The following is a 27,389-nucleotide window of genomic DNA, read 5'->3' as shown; positions in this document are numbered from 1 at the left end:
TGGGTGAAGCTCGGGAGTGCGTTGTTTATTTGGTGAACAAACCCTTTATTCCGTAATGGGAGCAACCAAAGCTAAGAAAGTCGTGAATGAGCCGGTACAATTTTTTTTCAATCAGCGTTTGACAGTTCTTAAGGTATCAATGTAATCGCAACATGGCTGAAATGATGGTATCCAAACATCGTAAATTAATCGCGTTCGAGCACCGCGTACAAACCACCGATTGCACCACTGGTGTGCTCCCTCGACCTTGCTGTTCACAGGAGGAGAAATGGGAGGAAAGTGTCTCGGGGCTTTTTCCTCCCATTTCTGACCATTTCAAGCATGCAATCATAGATTTATCTCGCCTTTCTTAGTATTTTCTGCCACAGCCACAGACGTGGCGAAATATGTTTGTTTGACGTAAATCTGTATGAGTGACTTTATACGTGGAACCGATATATGCCGACACCTTCAGGCTAAACTGTGCTTCTAATGTAGAAAGAAGTGCACAATGAAATTAGCTACTCATGCAGTGTGCTGGTACGGAGATTGCAGCTATGGATACTGTTTCACAGGAAAATATGTTTTGTTTTGCTGCAGTTTGTGTCATCAGACATTGCAGCACATCATACCTACGACAGACGGTGGTGCCTGCCGTGTGCTGAGACCTTCCAAGGTGACCTGGGCAGTTACCGTACTTGTGAGCATGGGTGCTTCCATAACCTTGCCAAGGTAACCTCTAGACTTGGGCAAGTATCGCCTCGTATGCAATGCCAAAACTTCCCTTTGCGAGGAAGGTCATAACCAAGCTGCACCAGAGCCTGCCTGGCTACCCCTAGCGTGACATATAGCAGCATCACTATAAGCGGCATTCCGTGTTTCCAGAATTAATCCTTTGTCGATCATAATCTAGAGAACCCGAGACTGATAAAAGCAGGGAAACAATGTCGGAGAAGAAAGACGGGAAAAGAATGTAATCCTTTGCGGCATTGGAGGGTGCTTTCTGGAGCTTACCTTTGTGGAAAATTTGATGTTTCTCAGAGCTTGTTTTGATTAAATTCTCAGTTTTTCAGAATTTAGATATTAAATTTGCTTGCTGAGTTTCTCGATTCTCAGAAAGTCAAAAGAAACAGAAAAAATAACCAGACACAAGTGTTTTAATTAATTTATAGTCTCAATGATTGCGGAAGGAGTTGCCTGTGCCTAGACGAGGTTTCTTGAGCTGAATATGGCGGTGTGACTCTAGATCCTCTACAACTCGCAGTACACCCCAGTTAATACCAACTCTCCCACGACAAAACTTGCAAACCAGGGTTACTTATCCTACCAAGTTTGGCGCAGTATGGCCGTCGGAGCTCTTGCGCCATAAAACCCGTAAACAACAACAGGGTTACTTATCCAGGTGTCGGTACGTTAAGCTATCAGTCTCCTCGATTCGGTCACTGAAAAACTTTGTTTTACCCACCTTTTTAAAGGCTCCCGACATACTTGCTACTCACAGCCGTAGGTGCCACGGGAACGTACCATGCTGCATGGCTGTGCGGGGTGAAGTGTGAAATCTAGAAAGTTCCGCCGCCTTCGCTCGTCCCACAAAATCTGCGGGCTAATGGCTTCCTTCATGATAGAAACTGTACCCCTCTTCACGTTACGAAGCCCAAATGGTTTGTTCGAAACTCTTGTTTGTTTGGAGCATGGCTAGCACAACCACATCAGAGAGCAGAATGGAACATATTTCTTTCGTGCTGCTGAGCTATTGTTGGGGTTCCGCAGGCTTTATTTGTTGCCATCGAAATTCTTCTAATCAGTTGGAAACAAGTTCTACTGCCAAAACCCAACCCCTCCCCACCCCGACGTCACAAATACTGATGTCACATAGACAAGGGGAACACGACTACAACATAAACAGAATCACTTCTGGACACTAAGGCATACATTGCCAAGATTGCAGATGTCAAGCAGAACTAAAAACATTGCCCCGTAATGAGTAAAAATAATAACCAACTAATTAGGGAAGTTATTGAAGCTGAAAAGATTTCGAGGTTAGAAGAAAACTGTCACTAAACCTTGTCCAGATTTATTACAAAAAAGAATTAGATAATCTTGCATCCAGATAAAACCAAAAATAACAAAAAAAAAAAAATCTTATTGTTTAAAAAGACAGGCGCAGGCAGAGAAGAAATAATACAAGTCTGAGTTGCAAGTCGGAGCTTCATGAATGTCTTTTCCTTTTGTGTGTGCCTGTGCTTGGTTGCGAATTTTTCGCGCTGTAGAGGAGTATGCAACACCAGCTTGCCCGAGCCTCCATATTTTTAATACTGCCAGTAGAAACTTTCACTTTGAAAATATGATGAGGACCGAATTTGAAAATTAAATGTCGCCAAACAATTTTTTGCAGACGTAAGGTTTTGGTTACGAGGTCAGTCAAAGCTACTGGTGTGTTTAGCCAATTTTGAGGCAGATTTGTGACCTTGAAAAAAATTACAGGTATACTGTTACATTCTCCTTAGCCTCCTGAAGATGTAAATCACTGGATTGAACCCCTACCATATTGTTTTGTCTCATAAGTGATGCAGGTATCTTCTTTTTTTCTTCAACTCAGTTCGACGTAGGAGCTGCCAAGGCGTCCTGTGCCTGTCACGTGAACAGTGGCCAGCACTGGAAGAAGCAATCTTTGGACTGCTGTAATCCATTCTTTGGGCAAGTGAATAAATTTCTTTGAAGCAGAGACCTGGTGTTTGCACAGCAGCTCCACAGAACAAACAACACAAACACAAATGTTTCTTTGCCCAAAGCCTTCGTAGCTGCTTGAACTTATTGATCTGAGCTTGCACGTTGCAATGTTAAGGCAAGATGCAGATATAGTTAACGTCTCTCTAAAAAAATTGGGGGCACCTTATGCTTGGATGTCTAGCTTGATTAACTTGGAACGTCCAGCCGAATTGAAACAAGGATCTAGCCGAACTGAAGCATGCAGCCGAATTGAAACTTGTAGCCGAACTGAAGATTTAGCCAAACTGAAGCGTCCAGCCGAATTGAAACTTCTAGCCGAATTGAGGATGTAGCCGAACTGGAACGTCCAGCCGAATTGAAACTTATAGCCGAATTGAGGCAATAGCCGAATTGAGGCATCAGCCGGATTGGGACGTAACCGGTCCAGCAGGTCTGAATGAAATGTATCAACTAAAGGAGACAAAATCAGGTAATTTACAGTTTCAGTGCCTAATCTGCATGCCGAAAATCAAGCTGCTTCGCGCATCAAAACACTATGAAACCACTCTGTAAATTTTTATCTTTATCCAAGCTTGTTAAGGAGGCTTATCATACATCTCTGTCAAACATATGTACTCGAACAGAAAAGTAACGTGAAAGTAACGTAAAAGTAACGTTCGTTATTTTTGAGAAGTAACGGTAACGGTATATCGTTACGTTTGTAAAAGAGTAACGTAGCTCGATAACGCGTTACTTTTTACCACACTAACGAGTAACGCTATTTCGTTACTTTTTTTCGGTAACGGGCACAACACTGGTCCGTACATAGCAGGATCTTGTTTCGACCGGAGCTCCTCGCAGTCGGCGAGAAGCGGCTCCGAACTAGCAGAATTACGCGTGCAGGGAAGCCTCGGCCGCTTTCTGCAGGATCGATAAACATGTGCCCGTGACAGCCCGTGCTATTTTTTTTTTTTTTTTTTCATGTTATTTGTATGAGTTCATATATAACAAAAGAAGCGGATATAACGAAGCGATTTCCGATTCCCGTTGACTTCGTTATTACCGGTCTCGAGAGTGTACTGTAAATAAACATTTGGTGAAGTGCTTTTGTGTCTCTCTTGGTGAATCATTTGTGGTGGTACTCTACAGTTTTGCTGGCCAACCCCCTTCACAGAGTGGAACGGCTCACAATTTTTGCCTAACTCATGAAAGAAGCATTTAACTGGCTGAACGGTTAATCTAAAAGCTCCGAGGCGGTCTGGTGAACATACTTCTTATCTCCTCGCAAATTCATATTAATCCAATCAAATGTCGTTTGAATGCAAAACTAGCATGAGACAATGAAATATACGAGACTAGGCGAGCATATGGTGCACATAAAGGCATCCATGCTTCCCAAAAACTTTTTAGTTGCTCTGGGCGTCTACTTTTGGTGGGATGTACCGTAGGATGAAGAAAATACCCGAGGTTGAGCAGAACGCAACCAGACTAAATTAAGGGTCCCCCCGACCCCCAAAAGTACTGCCGATCAAGTCACGACTGGTCGTCATCGGGCTCACCATACTAATACTGTCAGGAACATGTCTTCTCCGATGAATAAAAATATTGGCCGCTCTAAATTGCAGCCGGCTCCTAGTGATTGATTGATTGATTGATTGATATTTGATATTTATTTATTGCGTGCCCAAAAACACCATAATGGTTTTGACATTGGTGCACAGAAGTCAGATTCCTATGAAACATGCAAACATATGGAAACCACAATAGTCATATTAGAACAGTCAGCATAATAAAACAGTCGTAACAAAGTACATAAAATACACATCAGGTGTTAAAGGTAAAATAAGGCATGAAAAAAAAATCGTGCTGGACAAGGAGGTTGCATGATGTCTGAATACGATAGATTGGTGACTCCTTTAATCGCATGTCGGGGTAGAACATGTCGCACTGTCGCGTGAATTTCGTTGGCACACGTAACTTTATGCTGTCCAAAAGGTCAGGTACGTCAATTACACCCTGGATAAGCTTTTGTAGAAAAGCCGCATCTCGGCAATGCCTTCGGTCATCCAAAGTGCTGAGATTCAAAATCTTAAGCAGAGAATGGTGGTCGAAGTAAAGTCTCCTGTGGAAGTATCGATCATAGACTATGCGAACCAAACGCCTTTGCACCGCTTCAATACGTCTAGATTCAGTCTCCGTTAAATGGTTCCACACGACAGAAGCGAATTCGAGCCTGGGCCTGACCAGAGCACAAAATAAACGTAATATGGCCTCAGGTGCTTGGAAGTGCCGAGTCAAACGGGAGATCATACCAAGCATTTTGAACCCGGTACCACAAATAGTAGTTACATGAGAACTGAACGTCAGTTTGCAATCGACTAACACCCCGAGGTCCCTGATCATATCAGTTCGAGTAATAATACAGTTTCCCAACGTGTACTTAAAATGTAAGGGATTTTTACGTCTAGTTAGCGAGATGACTTTAGTTTTGTTTATATTCAAAGGCAAACGGTTGGATGAGCACCATTGCAAAATACTCGAAACATCAGACTGTAACGCATCACAATCTTTTTCAGAACAAATACTTGAGAATAACTTAATGTCATCGGCAAATAAAAGCACTTTAGCAAACTTTACACACTTTAAAATATCATTTATAAATACCAGGAACAACAGTGGCCCCAACACTGACCCCTGGGGTACGCCTGAAGTTGGGAAAAACGGATTAGATAAAACAGTATCAACTCGAACAAAATTTTTCCTCGATGACAAGTAACTATAAACCCATTCACAAAGTTTAGGGGCGAAACCATATTGTTTCAATTTATGTACAAGCAAAGCATGGTCAACCTTGTCGAAAGCCTTTGTAAGATCGAAATATACCGAGTCAACCTGCCCTCGGTTTGAAACGACCGGGGCTGCGTTGTGTAGAAAAGTACAAAGGTTAGTTTCGACAGAGCGCCCTTTAATAAAGCCATGTTGTTGCAGCGTCAGACACTTAGATAAATGAGAGAAAAGACATTCTTGCATAATGGTTTCAAATACTTTAGCAAAACCACACAGTAGTGACACAGGACGGTAATTTGATACAATACCAGCATCACCAGCTTTATGAATGGGCACAACTATGGCTTCCTTCCATATTGCTGGAAACATACTGGTACGCAAAGATACATTAAAAATATGGGCTAAAATTGGCGCTAGAAGCCCACAGCATCCTTTAATAATAAATGGTGGAATCTCATCAGTGCCCACTGACGATTTCGGCTTGAGCTTTTTAATCGCCTTTTCAACGTCCCGTGTAGCAACACTGAACAGGGAGAGCGAGTCCCCATCATTGGGATCATTGATTAGATCTGACTTCACCGAATGTATGGGCGGTAAGTAGCAGCTGCTAAAAAACGAGGCAAACTCATCAGCGATGTCTTTTGGCGATGTAACATAATGAGTATCACCGTTACTAGAAGAGCGCAGAGATGAATGTTGTGAAAACGAATGCGGTTTGGTGATTACGTGTTTCCAGAAAGATTTGGGATCAGAATATAGACTATTTTCAACATGTCTTTCGTGGACGTATTTGTCACGTGCAAGCAATATTTTAGCTAAGGAACGAAAGTTGGAAAACTTTTGGTACCATACTTGTTTACACGTTCTCTTGTATAGACCATGAAAACGAGTCTTTTTACGCAGAGCAGTCTTCAATTCCCTGGAAAACCAGCTCGGAAATTTCCTCGGTTTAACGAGCCTTTTAGGCACATACTCTTCGATAGCTTCCTTCATTACCGAAGTCAATTTTTGTGCTGCAAAATCTGAGTCATTGGAATCATATAGCTCAGACCACGCGTGTGATTCTACATGCCTGTAAATGCTGAAGTAATCTCCCTTTTCGTAACAGTAAATGAATTTCGATAGTTCTCGCGATAAACATGGCAAGTAAAATTCGGCTTCAAAGGGCGGATGATAAGCATCGACCCTCACCAAGGGGTGTGACGAAGACGCTATCGCGCCAACAGGGAAGTTTGATAAAAGCAAGTCAAGTGTATTGCCAGAAGCATTCGTTAGATTATTGTGCTGTGAAAGACCATAAAAGTTGATAAGTGGCAAAAACCAAGAAGCTTTGCTCTCTGTCAGGTAATCACAACAATCAAGTCTGCCAAGGGCCCAGTCTACGCCTGGAAGGTTAAAATCTCCAAAAATTTGCACTTTGTATTCGCTAAAATTGATTAGACTTGTTAAAGTGTCGAAGTGTGAAATAAAAGTTGAGCATTCAAATTTAGGTGGGAAGTAATAGTTTCCGATGAGGTATTTACTACGGTCACGCAATAAAATTTCGAGCCATACGCACTCGTCACAAGTCTCAAGGTCTTGTCTACGGCACGATTTTAACTTGCTCGAGACTGCAATTAACACCCCACCGCCGAAACGTTGACCAGTGGCGCTATAATCACGATCGCGGCGAAACACAGTGTAGTCATTCGCAAAATATTGTGAATCATGTATTTCGGCACATAACCAAGTTTCAGTAAGACCAAGTTTCAGTGATACTGCAGTAAGCGCCGATCAAGTGTTCGCTGTAGTGCGTCTGCGTTGCGCTCTTCCCACTACCAGTTGCTCACTCGAGGGAATGCGTTCAGAAACAGCTTAGGCTATAAAGGACACCTCAGCAGAGCGCCTCGGTTTATTTTTAAACCAACAGATCCGTCGGTTACCTTGAGGCATCCGGCGGCGTTGGATGGTAAGATCTACATATATTTATTATCAAGTTCTTCTATGATTGGCTTAATTTTTATAGTAAAACAGATATACTATTTAGACCATTTATCAGTGATTTTTTTATAATAATAATAATAATAATAATACTTTTATTTATTGTGCCCAGTAACAGCCGAAGCCTAAGCACTGGTGCACTTGTTAATACTGAAACAAGAAATACAAATAATTAAAGAATATGAAAGGTAAAAAATGCAAACAACAAAATAGAACAAAATACTCAGTAGTGACTACGTATATAAATCAACCACATACATGGCGCAAGCACTTTTTGAATTGGCACAAATCTCTATTGAAAATGTCTATATCAGATAAGTCTAGGTGGTTTAAATGGTATTGAATGCGACCCGATGGTGACATGAATGTTGTGGGGTCAACGTGAGACGTGCGGTGATTTCGAACATTTCTTCCAGGTATATTCCGAATCTGGTAAAAACTTCTGAATATAAAATAGTGCGTTACCTTCTAGGCAATTTAAAATATAGTGAATACAATAATAACCGCATAAAAAGTGTGCGATAGGTCTAATTGTCACATGGCGATTCGTCACGGGACGACTGGTAACCGGCCCGTTGGTTACAGCGGCACATTGGTCATGATTCGTTATGGGGGAAACCCGTCGCATAATGGTTCGTCCCCTAAAAGTTTTTTTTTAAATTTTCGTTTTTGGTGAACCTGCCCTTACAAAAAATTTATATCTGGCCAGATCTGAAGATTTCAGATTTGGCCATATCAAAAATTGGCCACATATAACCTGATATGGTATATCTGCCAGATATAGCCTCATAATGCCAGATATAGCCTGATGTATGCAAATCCCAGATCTGGCTAAGTAAGGAAATTCCAGATCTGGCCAGGCATTTCAAAAGGACACAAGCCTGAAATCAGCACTTTATATCTTTTTATTGTCTACAATTCTCCCAACTGCCCAGCTCGCACTCGAGGAGTTATGGGAACGATGATCCTTCAGCTCCTTAGTGATCGCAAGTTTTGGCCAATTTCTTGGTTACACAGTTTCGAGTGTAATTCGTAGTCACACTGAACAAGCGTCCCATAAGGCTCAAGTACCCGTCATATCACTTTTAAATTTTCTCGTCAATGGCATCGTTTATGGTGCTGTGCATTCTGTCGGACCTTCAACCAAGCTGAGCAGCCGAAACCTCTTACCATATTATAATTCTTGTGATTGTTGTTTTAGCAGGAATTACTTAAAAGTCGAGAAATCACAAGAGCCAAAACCGGGATTTCGCTCGGATTCAGAGGAGCTGTTTATGACATTTTTAGCGTTTCTAACTTAACATCAGCTTTTTTTGAAGCTGTACGAGAATGATAATAATGTAAGAGATATGTCTGCAGCTCATCCAGTTTGAAGGTTGGACGGAATGCACAGTACTGACATTGGCGGGACATTTTAAAAGTGGTATGGCAGGTATTTGGGTTCTTTACGGTACGTGTTCAGAATGACTCCAAATTACACTCAAATCTGTGTAACCATAGAATTGCTCGAAATTTCCGACCACTAGGCAGCTGAAGAAACACCGTCCCCATGATTTCTCGAGTACGGGCCGAGGCGCTTGGGGGATTTAGCAAATTGTCTATCCGGGTGTAATGTTAACACTTTGAAATAATTAAGCTACATTGAAATCCTCGTGAAAACTAGCAGAAATAATCTCAAACCTGTCGAAGCTCAAATTTGGGATTTTTTGTGCTTATAGTTAGCTCGCGAACAATGAGTCATTCAGAGTTTGATAACAAAGAATTTTTTAAACTTTTTTTTTAACTTTTTAATATATTGAAAACCGGCCGCCAGATAAGATTGTATATACGCAAGATAAGTCTGTATATACGCCATATCAGGCTGTATGTATGCCAGATAAGTCTATATATACGCCAGATAAGTCTGCATATATGCCATATCAGGCTGTATATACGCCAGATAAGTCTGTATATACGCCAGATAAGGCTGTATATAGGCCGTATATAATCATATAATGTTTGATATGGCCAGATATGGCCCAGATATAAGATTTCCATACGGGTGGCAAGGCGCCATCAAGGTTAAGAGTTAAGAAACTGAAGCAAGTGGTGTGTCCCAAACGGGGAATGTTGGGGCAACTTGAGAAAGACTATTGTCGAACTCGCATTTCATGGCCAAAAATGAAGGTGATTACGACGGAGAAAGGTGGAGCAATGCTGACTCACGACGGGTTTCCGTTTAAGTACATATAACAGGAGGAACAACGCACTGTTGCATCGGAGTTGCCGCAAAAGATCTTGATAGAAAGCACAACTTACAACTGATCTGCCTGCCAGTTGTATTATTGCACTTTGAATCAAGCGTACCCCCGAGGGGAACCCAACCGAGATGTGCATATAGAGTCGTCTAACGAACAGGTATGTGCCAAACCCTTTTCTACGTTTAGCATTGAAATATTTGCCTTTTCTCGATAACTTGTTTGTGTTACGATGGAAAATTGTAAAACTCCACATAACATGGAGGCGCCACTGTCGCGTCCGCTGAACGGATGCGCTCTGTATGGGCTCTGTCTTTTCCCACGTTCTGTGGCGTAAATTTCACGATTATCCTGGAAACAACCATCACACTGGGTGTCTAAAGGTCTTCGCTGCCGACGGACATCGTTTTTTGGAAGACTGGATTACCGCCTGGCTTCTACCAGCCGGTTACTCCATCCGGGGAGTGGCCGCCCGCTAACCCAAACCCAAACTTCGGTGCACCGCGGCGGGGCGGCGGCGGCGGGCCCAGCCGCCTTCTCCCTCGCTCGGCATCCCTCTCGCCATCCGGCACCTCCATCCCCGAGACCCGGAGCGACGCAATGGTGAGCATCGAAGTAGACGGCGAGTCCATCTCGCCTGAAGAAATCACCGAGGAGGCCGGGTGGCTAACAAGCCATCGTCGACGTGGCGCCCGAGCTCTCGCACAGCTAGGTCTAACCCCGGGACACTCCCATGATCAGGAAGGCGCTGGCTCCCGGCCTACTTACCGGCAGCCGCGTGCCGAGGAGCAAACAATTCGGAAACCGCGCCTGCCGCGTCAGCCGCCCTTGCCCAAGGAAGACATAAAGATCGTGCTGCGCCCGCGAGAGGGGCTCGACATCACAAAGATCAGCCACGCCGAGTTGCGCGACGGAGTGCTCCGTGCTACCGGTCTCGACTACGACGAAGCGGCGGAAGATCTCCTGAGAATCAACCCCGCAAAAAACATCATCGTGGCCAGCACCCCCAGCATGGAGCATGCGAGCAAATACACCGCTGTCAAGGAGCTCCGCTACGGAGAAAAATCCTACAACGTCACCGCTTATGCGGCGCCTCCCGAGGACACCGTCAAGGGGACTATACACGACATCCCCGAATACGACAGTGCTGAGGATATCACAAGAAGCCTTATCTATAAGAAGAATACCACGATTCTGCAAGCACGAAGAATGGGCCGGACAAATTCTGCAATCATCGTCTTTGAAGGCACCAAGGTACCGTACTATGTTTACTACCGCGGCGCCGAATACCGCTGCTTCATTCACAAGAAGCGGCACGAAGTGTGCGACGAATGCGGCAGGCTCGGCCATCGCACGGACGTCTGCCCAGCACCCGACAAAAAGATCTGCAAGATCTGCGGCACCGAAGTCCCGTCCGAAAACCATCAATGTGAACCCAAGTGCGCACTTTGTGGCCGGGATCATCCGACCGGCGACAAAAAGTGCCGACTCCGTTTCCAGACTCCCTACCTTCTTAAGAAGCGGAAGTGGGAAAAGCAACAGATACAGAACAACCGCCGACGACCACAAAAAGGCTCAGGCAACCCAGCCTCGACGCCGTCCATACTCAAGAAAGACGAACCCAGCGGAGACACGCCCGGTCAGCGCGGTAGATCGGGCTCCTTCCCACGCCTCCCGCAGTATGAGCGACAAAGCAGACGGGATGTGAATCGCGGACCAGGGACCAGGGACAGCTCCGCCAGCAGTCAACATCGCTCGCGCTCGTCGTCGCGGCGCCGGAGCCCCAGCATCCAAGGCCGCCAGAACCAGAGACGCAAGTCGAGATCCCCGTCTCGAAACGGAAGGCAGCTAACCGGAGGCAATCAAACAAACAAGGTGAGCTGGGCAAACACGGTCTCCCACGGCAAAGCCTCCCATGAGCGCGGTGCCCCTCCGAAGGGCGGGCCTAGCTCAGAACAATCAGATCAACAGTCTGAGATTACCAAAATTAGGCAGATGCTAAAGCTCGTCATCTCGGAAAATAAAAAACTCAAAGCCGAACTAGCACAACTAAAGGGCACCAGTGCCGACTCTACGCCACCCCCTTCTCCCTGCAACCTAGGCCAGGCCGCTAAGAAATCAGGCCAACCTAACCAGCTAGCCATGCCACCTAAGCAGTCGCCTCAAACCCCGTCCGAAAACGGCTCTGCCGACGCGATGGATGACTCACCACTTGACTCTCCACCGTCTAGACGCAGGGCCATAGAAGTAAGCCCCAGTACTCCGAGCCAGCCCGCACTCTCGGGCTCAAAAAAAAAAAACGCCGATGACGACATGCACCGAGAATTTGGAGAAAACCTTAGTAAGACCTTAAACGAAACGCTCAGCGCGAAATTCGAAGCTATGCTGGCCCAATTCGCCGAAAGTATAGGCACACAAATCGCCAGCCTCAACGCTAGGGTTACGGCCTCTGAAAACGCCACCCTACGGGTGGGCAGGGATGGGGGAACAGGCCCTATAAAATCAACTAAGCCCTATTTTCGCCCACCTGCGGCGGAAAGCCCCCAAAATCTTCACGATAATGTCTAATTCCCAACACAATAGAACCCGAAAGTCCAGCACGCTCGTCGTCTGGCAATGGAACTGTCGAGGATTTCAAAGGAAACGCGCTCATCTCGAAAAATTTATTAAAACCAAGAATTCGGACGAACTGCTTGACGTCGTTTGTCTCCAAGAAACCGGCGCCTTTGCAAAACTCTCCAATTACAAATCTTTCTCAGACTTAGAAGAAGACGCCTCTGGTGTAAACTTCAAGCAAAAACCCACGGTAGCCACCCTCGTCAGACGCAACCTCCCGGCCATTCGTCGCGATACCGGGGTAAGCGCGCCGTACGCGGCTCGCGTCCTCGTTGAATTAATCCCGGACCGGAAACACAGGACGCACAGCACATTCATTCTAAACACAGCTCTCCCCGAAACACCCACAAATTCGGCAAACTTTTACGTAAAACCCTTGAACTAGCCCGGGGAAATACCTTGGTCATTGTCGGAGACTTTAATGCACATCACCCCGAGTGGGGATATACTAAACGGGACACGATCAAGGGGCGCAACCTCAGGCTCAATGCGCAGAGGGAGGGCCTCACATTGATCACTGACCCAACACACCCCACCCGCATTGGAAACAGCGTTAACGGCGACACCGCTCCCGACCTCACCTTCACGAAAAACACGCACAAAGAAGCCAGTTGGCTCAACTCTCAAGAAAACCTAGGCAGCGACCACTATCTCGTCGCTATCGCGGTCGAAACTGGAATCGCTAGACGCACATCCGGTAAACGACTCCACCTTATTGATTGGGACACCTTCCGCGAAATCCGGGCCGCTGAACGTGCCTCCTCTGACATAGCGAGCAATCCCTCCATCGAGGAGATAGCTGACATTCAGGAATGGGCGGAACAACTCCGGAGGGATGCCAAGCAGGCCACTAAAGAAATCCCTGAAGACCAGTGTTGGAGGTAACGCGTTACTAGTAACGACGTTACTGGTAACGCGTTACATTTTTCGCTAACGCAGTAACGTACTCGTTAGTATTCTGAATGACTAACGAGTAAAGTATTTCCGTTACTTTTTTACGGTATCGGCTGTCAAATTTCGTTACTCGTTACTCGTTACTTTTGACCAAAACTGGTGACATCCTGCATGAGCTTAGCTCAAAATCCTGCTCGAGCCTATCGCTGCACGAAACCAGCATCTGTCACAGTAAAGTAAAAAGAAAAAAAAATCTCACTTCTCGAAGGCGAAAAAAACCTTCGGCTACTAGCTTATTCCGTTCATCCTCCTTTTTCTTTTTTTTTTTTTCCATTGTGTCACCACCCACATGGCTTGAACGAACGACTGCGTTACAGCCCCCTCCCCTCCCTCCTCTTCCCCCCCTCCCTGCTTTCTGCAGCCGGGGTGGACAGCGGGGGGGGGGGGGGGGGGGGGGGGGGGGGGGGGCGGGGCGTGGAGAGACGTCCGTTTACAGCAGTGCACAACTAGTGGCGAAGCGATTTGCTCATTTCTCTAGTTTCAAAAAAAAAAAAAAAGAAACACCCTTTGTGGAATTTTTTTAACTCGCTCTCCCCCTCGCTGCCTGAAAGTTCCTGACCCACTTTTGTAGACAGAATCTTTCGTTTGATTAGTCTTTATTTTCCCAAGGTCACGATAAAATATAAAAAAAAAAGTTTTAAACCTGGAAAGAAAACTTACAAACACGAAACCTTTTTTTTTCACAGAAAAACTAAGAGCTACTGCTGGTAGGAGGCAGCAAGTGATTATAGCCAGTGTGCTGGTAACCGGTGTCCTGTAACAGATAGTGAAGTAAATCAGTCTCTGGTAATAGTATGAACCGGACTGTTACGAAAACCGGCGTACAGATGAGGGGTGTTGGTTGGCTGGTTGTGTTCCAGCAGTCCCCGTTCGCATGCTGTAGTTTATAAAAGCCGATTGACTAACATCTCCGACTCATTCTGCACGTGAGATGAACATGAATAACAAAACTCCGTCGCCATGGCCAGCAGGTCTGAATGAGATGTATCAACTAAAGGAGACAGAATCAGGTAAATTACAGTTTCAATTCCTATTCTGCATGGCGAAAATTAAGCTACTTCGCGCGTCAAAACACTATGAAACCACTCTGTAAATTTCTATCTTTATCCAAGCTTGTTAAGAAGGCTTATCATACATCTCTGCCAGACATATGTACTCGAACACAAAAGTAACGTAAAAGTACCGTAAAAGTAATGTTCGTTATTTTTCAAAAGTAACGGTAACGGTATATCGTTACGTTTGTAAAAGAGTAACGTAGCTCGATAACGCGTTACTTTTTACCAAACTAACGAGTAACGCTATTTCGTTACTTTTTTTCGGTAACGGGCACAACACTGCTGAAGACGCAGAGCTCTCTCAGGCCGATGCAAAGCTCCTCCACATGTGGGAAGCCAAGCACAGTCTGCATCAGAGACTTCAGACACAAAAGTTAAATCGCAACCTCAGGCGGCGTCTCGCTATCCTCAATCGTGACATCGAAGACTACGCACAACAATTAACGTGTCAAAATTGGCACAGCACGTGCGATCGCATGGAGCACGAAATAGGGCTCGCAAAAACCTGGAATATTCTCCGCTGTCTCATCGACCCCGACAACAGCAAAACCACACAAAGACACAACCTAAATATACTTTTACACAAATTTAATGGCTCCGACACAGAGCTAATCAAGACCATTAAAGATAGATACATCGGGGACTCCCCGCGTGAGGTCCTCCCTCCCTACACGGGACAGGACAACGACCTACTTGACCGACCCATCACGGTAAGCGAAGTTCGAGGGGCCATCTTGGCCCTACGAACTCGCTCCGCCCCAGGCCCAGACGGCATCACTAACAAAATGCTCAGAAATCTGGACAACGACTCAGTTGAAGCCCTCACCCGGCACATGAACGTCTGCTGGGAACGGGGACAACTACCCGACCAGTGGAAAACGGCAAAGGTAGTTATGATACCGAAACCAGGCAGGAAACTCCAGCTCGAAAATCTTAGACCCATTTCCCTCACGTCTTGTGTGGGTAAGCTAATGGAACACGTCATACTCAACAGGATCAACAGCTACATGGAAGACAACGGTCTCTTTCCGCACACCATGATTGGCTTTCGACCAAAACTTTCTGCGCAAGACGTTATGCTTCGGCTCAGATACGACGTCATAGACGGCGCGCACTGCTCCCCACTGGATACTAGAGCCATCTTGGGGATCGACCTCACGAAGGCCTTTGACAACGTCAAACACTCGGCTATCCTCGCGAACCTGGGCAAACTTGGTCTTGGAAGACGGGTGTACGACTACATCAGCAATTTTCTCTCAGACCGCACAGCTACCCTCTCAATAGGGGGACTCCAGTCGGACGCGATGGAGCTGGGGAGCAGGGGGACGCCGCAAGGCTCGGTCCTCTCCCCTTTTCTCTTTAACGTGGCCATGATTGGTCTCCCCAAAATTTTAAATCAAATTGAAGGCCTTCACCATACCCTTTACGCAGACGACGTCACGCTCTGGGTCCCCGGAGGCAGTGACGGTCATATTCAGGACACACTACAACAGGCCGTCGAAGCAGTCGAACAGTACATAGGCCCTCGCGGTCACAGCTGCGCTCCGCAAAAATCGGAGCTTCTACTCTACCGGCCGACCAGCCGGGGGCGGCGCACAGATTCGACCCCTCCGAACGTCACACTCTTCGCGGGTGGGACAGAACGCATCCCCATAGTAAGAAGCATCCGGGTTCTTGGCCTCCGCATACAGGCAAACGGACACAACACCGAAACCGTCCTCGCTCTCGAAAAGAGCGTACATCAAACCACCCGACTCATCTCGCGCATTGCCAACCGCCATCACGGCATGAAGGAACACAATCTCGTACGATTAGTCCAAGCTTTCGTCCTAAGCAGGTTAACATACGTCACTCCGTTCTTACACCTTAAAGGGGCCCACCAACAATTTTTTGACCGGTTTGAAGTTCGCGCTGAAATGGAGCTCTATGAAAGCAGGAACACCGAGGAAAACAAATATTACACAAATTCGCAATATTTTGTGAGTTATTAGCAAATTAAATATTGCAGAAAACAACTTTAAATAAGCAAAACATAGCGCTTCATGACGTAAAATGAAACAGTTTAGCGATTGGAGCAAAGCGGTTGGCCAATGGACCTTTTCCGAGAAGCGTTCTGCGCACGCGCGAGCGCCCGATGCCAAGCGGTGGAAGTCGGCACGAAAAAATCGAGGAAATTCGGAATGAGGCTGTAAATCGACGAGTAGAACACGTAATTGCAGCATATATATAATTGTGTTACACAAAAAAAGAAAGTGGACGGAAAGAAAAACACGACGTTTGGGTGGACGCTACGGATTTCCTTCTTTAAAGTCGCGCTAGGCCTACCTCGTTGCGTTGGGCACGCGACGCTGCTCAGAGAGCGAAGCAACTGGTACCGTAGCTCCCATTATCGATGGTAGCGCAGGTAGGTCACTTCCTTGATTTTTAGTTCGTGCAGCCACCGCCTGGTGCCGTCGGTATTTGGAAAAGGTCCATTGGACGCGAGTTTGGTTGATAGCCCGTCGGTCCGGTCGGCTCGTCGGCCATTAGGCCTAGCTGCAACCATCGTAGCTTTGGGATCGGGTTGCCATCATCGATGAATTTACCGGGCTTATCGGATTTTTAGTGCGTATTTGGGTGTCGCGCCGTACGAGGACACTCCACGCAAGCGCCGCGTCTCTGCCTCAGTCCGCTTCGACAGCCGCGGAACACTCGTCTCCCGCAACTCCGCCACCGGAGCCACCTCGGCGAGTAGGAGGGAGAAACTGGTGAGCGGTCCCGTTGGGCACCGGTCCCGTCGCCGCACTTCACTCGAACAGTGAAAAGTCTGTCACAGCACTAAAAGAAAATAAGGGTTCCCCTGGCTCCTCTTACTGCTTTTAGTTGACCGGGACCGGGGGCGCACAAGTGAAAATACGATGCGCGTTGTGTGCACGGATCACTTGTCGTCTGCTCGCGATGGTACGTCGCGGACGCCGCTGGGAGGCGCGCATGAGCGACAAGGCGTTGTTTTCGCCCTTTTTGAACTTTACTTTGGAACTTTATTAGCTCTATAAAAATGACTTGTTAAAGAAATAATGACGGTTAACGTGTGATATACTTTATTTCGCTTCAAAATTCCTGGGACGGCTCTCGCCAATCACGAAACCCAGAGAATGTGACGTATAGTGAGAGGGAGCGCCGTTATGCGCGCGCATTCGGCACCTCGCGGCGCCACCGTCGGAGGAGGTGTTTCCGAGTTGTCAAATTAAAATACGATGCGCTAATATTTTCAAACTCTTTCGTTGTCCACTGGGTTTCCGGGACCACTAGCGTGTAGAAACCGCAAAAAAAAAGTCGACGCTCAAATACTGTTGGAGGGCCCCTTTAAAAAAGACGAAGAACACAAAACCGACGCCCTCATTAGGCGAGCTTACAAACAAGCCCTCGGGATCCCACTCACCGCCTCGACCGAACGCTTCGAGGCACTCGGGCTCCACAACACCCTCAGCGAACTCATCGAAGCTCAACGCTTAGCACAACGGGAAAGACTAACCCACAGCCCGACTGGCAGGTACATCCTCGACTCGCTCGGCATCGCCCATCGGGGGACTGCCCCAACCAAAGTCGCATTACCTCCAGCAATAAGGGAGAGCATACACATTCCACCTTGTAGGGTTCTCGTCCGATTCCCCAGGCCCCTGTCTCCGGATGAACGTGACACAGCAAACGCATAGCTCTCGGCAGAAGGGGTTTATTCCACTCACATTCTGCTGGGGGTTTCGGGATCGGGAGAAGTGATCGAGGAGGCCTGGAAGAGGTGCGCCGCCACTGTATGCTGCATGCCGATCGTCCGTGCGGTGCTAGTCTACACCACATCCTGTGGACGTCGTCGTCGAGGGTCGAATCCGGAGTCTAAATCCGGACCATGTCACCGGGCCGTCGCCCGAGCCGACGTCGCGGTCGCCACCACCGCGCACGTCCGTCGTGGCCCGTTTCCCGCGCAAGAGTCCCCACCCTATTTCCCGTCGTCCGAGCCCTCCCCGCCGTTCCCGCCGTCACCGTGTACCAGACCGGCCGGAGCCTCCTCTTTCCCATCTTGGGCGGTCTCTCGCTGGAGCTCCCCGTCTGGCTCTGCCGTAGCACGTGCAGGGCCTCGGGCGCCGACGCTGTCCGGGAGGGGGGGTCCTGGATGTCCACCGCCAACGCCGCCAACGTCTTCCAGATGGGTCCCTTTTCTATTTGCCGTCGTCCGAGCTTCCCCCGTTCCCGCCGTCGCCACGCACCAGACCGGCAGGGGCCGCTTGTCTCCCATCGTGGGCGGTCTCTCCCTCGAGCTCCCCGTCTGGCTCTGCCGCGGCACGAGCAGGGCCTCGGGCGCCGACGCGGTCCGGGAGGGGGGTCCTATGATGTCCACCGCCGACACCGCCAATGTCTTCAAGATGCGTCCCGAGAGAGGAGGCGCTCGGGAACCAAACCTCAAAGGCGCCGTCCTTGCCACGGAGGTAACCGAAAACGAGTCTCCAGGCGCCGGCGTCCGGTTGTCGACCAGAAGGGATGCCGACGGGACCCCACACCATCCCCCCCTCAAACGAAGGCCCGGGGGTCATGAAGGTCAGAAGTGGAGGTGGCGCAGATGACCCAAATACCGCACGGGAGCTCAGCTGAGTGCCGCCACTAATGGCGATCACCCTTGATGATCGCGACGAGGGTGCCAAACGAGGCAAGCCCGCCGGGACAGTTCATTCACAGGGAAGCCCGACCAGGCGGTGTACAGTCCAGAAGCGGACACAGAGCACCACCGCTCACAGCACGCACCGGCACTAAGTCGCACACAATACACCAAAATTGAAAGTCCCTTCCACCCCAGTGTTCGGGACAGAAAAACAAACGCTAACAAATCGCGGCACTGAATATCGTACAGCGTGACAAAACCAAATCTTCAGCTCAGTGTGCATGCCACAAGATACAAACGAAGCTCTTCGTTCTAAAGCTATTAAGCATACACTCATCAAGCTCGTCACGCTACATGTTCAAAAGATGTACCCAAATATCAAACCTATCATCAACTCAGGAAGCATGCAACAACACCAAACTATTGTCGATATGTATAGTCATTAAACAACCATTGTTCTTATACAAGACAACCCAATCGTTCTCTACTAAAATGTTACATAATCTACTGGAGCGCTAGAGAATCGCTTCTCCGACAACAGAATTCACTTTCCACACAGCTAAATCACTTGTGATGAAAACACAAAACATCAGCACAAAAGATAACCGTCTTCGCGTCACAAGCAGCTACAAATCCTGCATCATTCGCGAGGTGCGATACACAATAACCATACGAACAATACCTGCCGCTGACAGTACCAATTAACATTACGCATATTCACGTAGACATCGTTCGCGACTCTTACGCCACAAGCAAACCACTACTACTGTACGCGGCATGTGGTTGGATAGCCGCCACCCCGAGAGGCCCGTGCCTCGCGGTACCGGCCATTGAGGCCGGCACAAGGGGACAACATTTTGATATGCCGGATGGTGCGTCCAGCAAGCCTATTGGACGTCCTTCTTACAAGGCTCTGTCCGCAACGTCTGGCCGTGTACCAGAGGTTGCCGCGTCACTGTTCGGGGATAATCTACAAACAAGAGCGATGAGCGTGCAACGGGGGTAAACACCGAAGTGTAGTGGAGTGACCACTATGGAGTCCTGCCCTGCACAAGCTCGAAAGTTGAGATCAACGCATTGACGCACATTCAAATTCTTGCCCGGCCAAGCCACAACACCGCATGACTGAAAAGTCTTCTTGCGACTGTCAAGGTCGGCCAGGATCGAGCAATGGAGGTACCTCATCTACGCGTCTCGCAACTCTTCTATTCTCAATCCAAGCAACGAGTCCTTGGATGAACGCAGCAGGGTAGGCACAAAGCCCGCCCCAGACCAAGTCGAAACACCGCATAACCCAAAAGTCTTCTTGCGACTGGAAAGACTGACCGGGTTCGAACAATGTAAGCACCCCACACGCGCATCTTCTCTTCCGCGCTACAGGCGCGACACCGAAGTGCCATATAATCTAACCGGCCGATCTTGGAAATGGACGAGTTAATAAACTATGTTTGCTTCGCATAAACCGTTTCCGCAGCGTCGAAGTGTTTACCGCATTTACCGCTGGCTTCCAACACCCGCTGGTCGTTCGTGCAAAAGCTGCAGTTTGTACAGCGACGGGCTGACCTAACGCACAACAGTTATAAGCCGCCGACGGCCATGCCGCTGCCATAATTTCTAGGCTTCCCGGGCACCCGCCGACGTGAACCGTACGTTTTTCCGGGCCTCCCGCGCAGCTGTACAGGATAAAACTATCAACAACTCGTCTCATTATCGCAAGACCGCCACCTCCTCCGTGAGGCTCTTCACTACACGAGAACGTCTCCTTCCCCACCTAACCGTCTTTCCCCCTTTAAGTCTAACCCGTCATCCCTCCGCACGCCCTCGCGTCCCAACGCGTACCAAACACGGCGGAGAACCGGTACCATGCCCAGCGGCAACGCAGGGCACGCACCTCCGCGCCCCTTCTCCGGGCATGGGGACAACAACTCGAGAGTAATCTCCGCCCTGAAGCGCAAACTCCGATAAGACGGTGTGAGGGTCCGGCAAAAACTGCACGCAATTAAGCGGGATCACCCTCACGACTCTACAGCCAGGGACGAACGGAACGTGACAATCGCGTCAACCTGGACCCCACGGAGCATTACACACAGCCACTGACAAGGTGGGCACGGAAACTCGGTGGCTCTCGGAATTCCGATGCATTCACACCAGGCATCGCGTATCTGGCAACACTTGGGGGGATTAGTCCCAAGGTATCACCTCTGGCCGCAAGGTACTGCATCAGTGCGGTCGAAGCCACAAGAGCACATATTGTACCCAAACGCTGTGGACGCACGGTACTCAAAACCGCGCCGACAGCTCAAACAAGGCCAACTGAGAGCGAGCGTGCAGTAAAACTCAAACGCTAGGCTCCCCTCGGACAAAATGCAGTTCGGGAATAATTGCCCAATGCAGTCCGTGCAACCGCCGTCCGCAATACAAGTAGTATTGAGATACTCCCACAGCGAACCCTCTCTGACGCGAGCAGCCGCCGAAAACAGTCAATCCAAAGCACTGCAACGACACCCGAACAAAGGCGGCCGCGCGCGTCTAATCACCTAATAAATGAGCTGACATCTCACCGATCGGACGTAGACGGCCGGAGGCGTAGTTGGGGCGACAGAACACCCGACACTGCAGGCCTCAAAGAAGGCGGGAATATCCACGCACATTGAACACTTGCGCGGCATCGAGAAGCTGAAGGATAGACCTGCCAGCATCCGACGGCACAGCTAAACAGTAGATTAAGGCTCTCCTCGCCACAGGGGATAAACTCCTGGTTGATTGGGACAAAGGATTGTCAGAAAAGACAACGTCTAGGTCCGCGCTTCCTCATCAAGCAAACGATCATGTCGGATCTCGTGCGGCGCTGCTACAACGAGGACCGCCCCCAAAAGGAGTGCGGAAGCAATGCCCCCATCCAACCGGAAACAGGCCAGGAATCGGAACTCTAGCCGGAATGTAAATCGGGCCCCACGTTGGGCGCCAATTATGTAGGGTTCTCGTCCGATTCCCCAGGCCCCTGTCTCCGGATGAACGTGACACAGCAAACGCATAGCTCTCGGCAGAAGGGGTTTATTCCACTCACATTCTGCTGGGGGTTTCGGGATCGGGAGAAGTGATCGAGGAGGCCTGGAAGAGGTGCGCCGCCACTGTATGCTGCATGCCGATCGTCCGTGCGGTGCTAGTCTACACCACATCCTGTGGACGTCGTCGTCGAGGGTCGAATCCGGAGTCTAAATCCGGACCATGTCACCGGGCCGTCGCCCGAGCCGACGTCGCGGTCGCCACCACCGCGCACGTCCGTCGTGGCCCGTTTCCCGCGCAAGAGTCCCCACCCTATTTCCCGTCGTCCGAGCCCTCCCCGCCGTTCCCGCCGTCACCGTGTACCAGACCGGCCGGAGCCTCCTCTTTCCCATCTTGGGCGGTCTCTCGCTGGAGCTCCCCGTCTGGCTCTGCCGTAGCACGTGCAGGGCCTCGGGCGCCGACGCTGTCCGGGAGGGGGGGTCCTGGATGTCCACCGCCAACGCCGCCAACGTCTTCCAGATGGGTCCCTTTTCTATTTGCCGTCGTCCGAGCTTCCCCCGTTCCCGCCGTCGCCACGCACCAGACCGGCAGGGGCCGCTTGTCTCCCATCGTGGGCGGTCTCTCCCTCGAGCTCCCCGTCTGGCTCTGCCGCGGCACGAGCAGGGCCTCGGGCGCCGACGCGGTCCGGGAGGGGGGTCCTATGATGTCCACCGCCGACACCGCCAATGTCTTCAAGATGGGTCCCGAGAGAGGAGGCGCTCGGGAACCAAACCTCAAAGGCGCCGTCCTTGCCACGGAGGGGACCGAAAACGAGTCTCCAGGCGCCGGCGTCCGGTTGTCGACCAGAAGGGATGCCGACGGGACCCCACAACCTATACCGAAAAACATGCACCCCGTACACAACCTAGGGCGAAGACAGGCCAGGGCGAAAGCCCTTCACAAACAATACGAAAAGTCCGAGGACGTGGTGTATGTGGACGCGGCCGATTACGCGAGTCGCGACGCCGTGGCCTTCGTGGTAGTCAATCGACAGGGAGATTCCATCGCTTCCGGCTGGCTTCGCACGAGCGAAACGGAGGTGGGCGAAGAGGCGGCCATTGTCCTAACAATGACGGCCTCCACGAAAATCAAATACGTAGTGAGCGACTCCAAGTCTGCCATTCTAAATTACGCGAGAGGACGAATCTCACCAGAGGCGTCTGCAATCCTTAAGTCTGGCTTCCGCAACGAAGCGCGGACCGGCAAGATCTACCTGATATGGGCACCTGCCCACTCCGGCCTGGCCGGGAACGAATGCGCGCACGATGCCGCTCGAGGCTTCACCGACCGAGCAGACATCGACCCTAACACCACATTTGCGCATTCGCTCCGATGGTCGGGCAGGGATCGGCTCGTGTCCTACAGGGACATTACAAATCATTACCGAATGGGGCGGGCCCGCTTTCCCCCCGCTCACCCATCACTCAATAAGAGGCAATCCGTAGTATTTCAACTTCTCCAAACGAATTCGTACCCAAACCCGGTTACGTATAGCTACTGCTACCCAGGGCAATATTCGGACAAATGCCACAGATGTAAAGGTAGAGCAGACCTAGCACATATGCTATGGGCTTGTCCACAGGCGGCGGCACCAGGTCGCAGAATCACTCAGGTAGAGCAATGGGAGACCGTGTTGCTCAGCTCCGACCCAGCTGATCAAAACTGGGTCATCCAGCTGGCCGAAGACGCTGAGCCCAAGGGCTCTTGGCCGACGCCTAGGATCACCAGCTTCTCAATAAAGTTATTTCTCTCTCTCCGCATAACATTTTATCGAGCACTCCTTCGGCCGTTAGTGATGTCACCGAGTTTGAAATGCCCACTTCGTTGCCACTTCGACATCGATGAAATGAAGATCTCACAGACTGAAGCTGGTAGAAACGTTTAAGGGCCGTTCGCACACTTGCAACCAAGTAGGACCGACCGAGACAAGGCCTTTTTTTTAAGTATTTTGCGACAGCATAGGACCGAATACGCTGCTGCGGAGCTGGTCCTACGCCGTCGCAAGGGGCTGAAAATCTGGTCTTGTCCCGATCGGTTTTACTCGGTTGCAAGTGTGTAAACGGGCCTCTACAGGCGTGTTAAAAAATGAAATAGAAACGCGGACTGCAACAGGCAGATCCACTTCATTGCTGGACAGTACGACAGCACTCGCCGCATTGACATGTCTTAGTGCAGTGGCTCGAAACACTGTGTTTTGAAGTCTTGAACTACTTATTCGTATATCTGAATGGCAAATTTTCTTTCCGAACCATTTTCTATTCCGAGTATATTTGTACATATACATTATTTCAAGCAACCTGAAGCAAATATTACGTGGTATTTATTCGTGCTGGAACGATTAGGCACATCCTCCAGCATTGCATAAAGTTACATGCATATTAGTTTTTATTAAAGCATCCCGTTCTATTGTTGTAACTGCATAGTCGTCAGTGAACATCGCTAGTTACTGAAAATAGCGATTTGTAGATTATCGTACCCTTCCCTGCGCTGTCAATGTGAGCAACTGTCCAATGGACGAGTCGCTTTATGACGATTGTCCCTATGTTACGAATCATTTCTTCTGCTCCATCTTTACTAACGAGGACTTACTAAATATTCCCGACTCGTGCCAATCCACTCACCCTCTCATGGATCCTATCGTAATTGACCGTACTGGAGTACTTAAGGCTATAGATCAACTAAAGATGTCCTCCAGCTCTGGAGATGACCAAATTGACTCTAAGGAGTTAATAAACACCAAACACATTTCTTCCACTTTCCTCTGCAACATATTCTCTCAATCTCTTAAACTCTCTGAAGTACCATCGGATTGGAAAGTTGCTAACGTCATACCCGCTCATAAGACAGGCGATCGCCAACTAATCAGCAACTATCGTCCCATCTCGTTCACCAGCGTTTCATGCAAACTCTTGGAGCACATTCTCTATTCTAACATAATAAACTTTCTAGACTCTCATAACCTCCTTTTCAAGCACCACCACGGATTTCGCAAGTCCTACTCATGCGAAACTCTGCTAACAGCATTTCTAACTGACGTTTTCTCAAATTTCAATTCCAATGCTCAAACCGACGCCATCTTTATTGACTTCTCCAAAGCATTTGACAGGGTCCCTCATCAACGTCTTTTAATGAAACTAAGAAATATTAATCTTCACCCCTCAGTAGTCAATTTGATTTCTGAATTCCGTACTAATCGCACACAGTACACTTCTATTAACAATATAAAATCTACCACAAGCACAGTAACGTCTGGCGTCCCTCAGGGAAGCGTTCTTGGCCCCCTTCTTTTTTTAATCTACATTAATGATCTCCACCATGGCATCACTTCTGAAGTACGTTGGTTCGCCGATGACTGTGTCTTATATAGACCCATTCATTCACGCCACGATCAGCTAACCTTGCAAAACGTTCTCCAACTTATAATTCAGTGGTGTCATAAATGGCAAATGGCTTTAAACTATAATAAATGTAAATCGCTATCTTTTTCCCGAAGTTCACATGTTCTATCCTCTTCTTACCACTTTTCTGGCATCCCAGTAACTGCTTGTTCATCGTATAAATATCTAGGAATTCATCTGACATCTGACCCGTCATGGACCACCCATACAACAACTGTCATCGCCGATGCTAACCGCACTTTCGGATTTCTTCGCCGTAACCTCAGACAAGCTACATCCCCCGTAAAACAACTAGCTTATACTACCTTGGTCAGAACTAAACTAGAATTCGCTTCTTCCATATGGTCACCGTGGCAGGCATACCTAACTAACAACCTGGAATCCGTTTAAAGCAGGGCCCTCTGTTTTATTTATTCCGACTATTCCCCTTACGCAAGCATATCAGGACTTCGCCAATCAGCTAACCTTGACACTCTTTCTCACCGCCGCAGGATGTCTCGTCTTTCTCTTATTCATCGGATCTTTTATTATAACAGTCATCTCAGACAAAGTTTGTTATCACCTCCTTACCGCATTTTCCCTCGTCTGGACCATTTTTGTAAACTCCGTCCGATTTCATCGTCAACCGTCACTCACCAAATGTCCACTTTACCATTGGCCATTGACGACTAAAACTCACCGCCTGACGTAATTGTTTCCTTATCTGATACTAAGAAATTTTCTGCAGCCATTAGCTTTTTTTTTCTAACCCACAACTAGATTACAGCGTGTTTTTGTAGATAAATAGTTTTGTTACTTGTTTTTTTTTTTTTAAGTGTTCACTTCCTTGTGTAATGCCCCCTGGGCCTTCAAGGAATAATAAATGATGATGATGATGATCCTGTTACCAGACGGCCCGCGATGAGTGCGCATGTGACGAATCGTCCTCATATCGAAAAGAGTGTATACCTTGCATCTGTAATAAGTTATAAAGTGTGTCTTTATTACTTGCTTTCAGATACTTTAAAGCGTACCTTACAGGGGGGTAAACCAAACCTCTCAAAAAATTTGACTTGAGCACGATCTAATATTTTTGGATAAATGCGTTCATGGTCGCATTGATTGTTCAACCCTCATATCAGCTAATAATATTGTCGCGAAGTTTTGCTCGCGCGAGTATTTAGTCTAGCTTCAGTTTATGTTTTTTGCCTTCTCCGAGAGTTCTTTCCGTCTACACGGGACGGCTGTTGGATTCCACCGGAGTCGGGGGGCCCCAACTGGGTGCGAACGTAAACGATGTATACCGCTACACTTAGTTTATACAACCCCGTGTTGGAAACGTTTTGTCTTGTGCATGTTTGCATTTGGGATCTCTACTTCGGAGGTGGTTTTGCTTTGCGTACGTATAACTTCTGTGGCTAAGAATGTGCTTTCTATTGTTTATGGCTGCTCTTGTGGGGTTCGTTTGCAATGTGTTCTGTCTCGTATATCGGCTTGTTTTTTGAATGTTCGTATTTGCTTTGGGCTCCGAGCCTTTTTATTGGTGCTAAGAAAACCCGTCTTGATTGGTCCTTCCAAAACTTTCTGATTGGTGGACTGGAGGACCCCAGAATGCTGCTGAACTCAATATAAGCGGCCACCGAAGGGCCGTAAGGCACTTGGCTCCCAGATACCAAGCCTTGGACATCTCCCTGCCTCTGGAAACCAACCTGCACGTCCGACCCCCCTTCGGCTGTGGAGCCGTCCGCCCGCTAGCTCGCAAACTTGGTCCCCCTTACGGCTGTGGAGGAGTTCGGCTCGCCCGCCTTTGTGTGGAACCTTGTTTGTCGAGTTTGGCTGTGGTCGGGGCCCCCGCTGAGGGTGTGTGGGGTCAGGGAGGACGGCAGGGAAAGTTTCCTTAGGTTAGGATTATTCCCACAACATTTAATGACGAATTAGCCGTATCTGTTGTAAAGATTTTATATCCTATCGCTTAAATAAAAAGTTGTATTTGTTAACATCAGGATCGTTCATAAAC

General features: G+C 48.5%; 1 pseudogene; it reads left to right on the top strand.

Annotated features, from left to right (window-relative positions):
* Positions 1–22,932: 22,932 nt before the first annotated feature.
* Positions 22,933–23,714, top strand: LOC115323719 (annotated as a pseudogene).
* Positions 23,715–27,389: the final 3,675 nt, after the last annotated feature.

Source organism: Ixodes scapularis, unplaced genomic scaffold (genome assembly GCF_016920785.2).
Source record: "Ixodes scapularis isolate PalLabHiFi unplaced genomic scaffold, ASM1692078v2 PGA_scaffold8__174_contigs__length_109621045, whole genome shotgun sequence".
In the NCBI taxonomy this organism is placed as follows: domain Eukaryota; kingdom Metazoa; phylum Arthropoda; class Arachnida; order Ixodida; family Ixodidae; genus Ixodes; species Ixodes scapularis.
The sequence above is the reverse complement of the archived record's forward strand: the minus strand, read 5'-3'. Positions and strand labels throughout refer to the sequence as shown.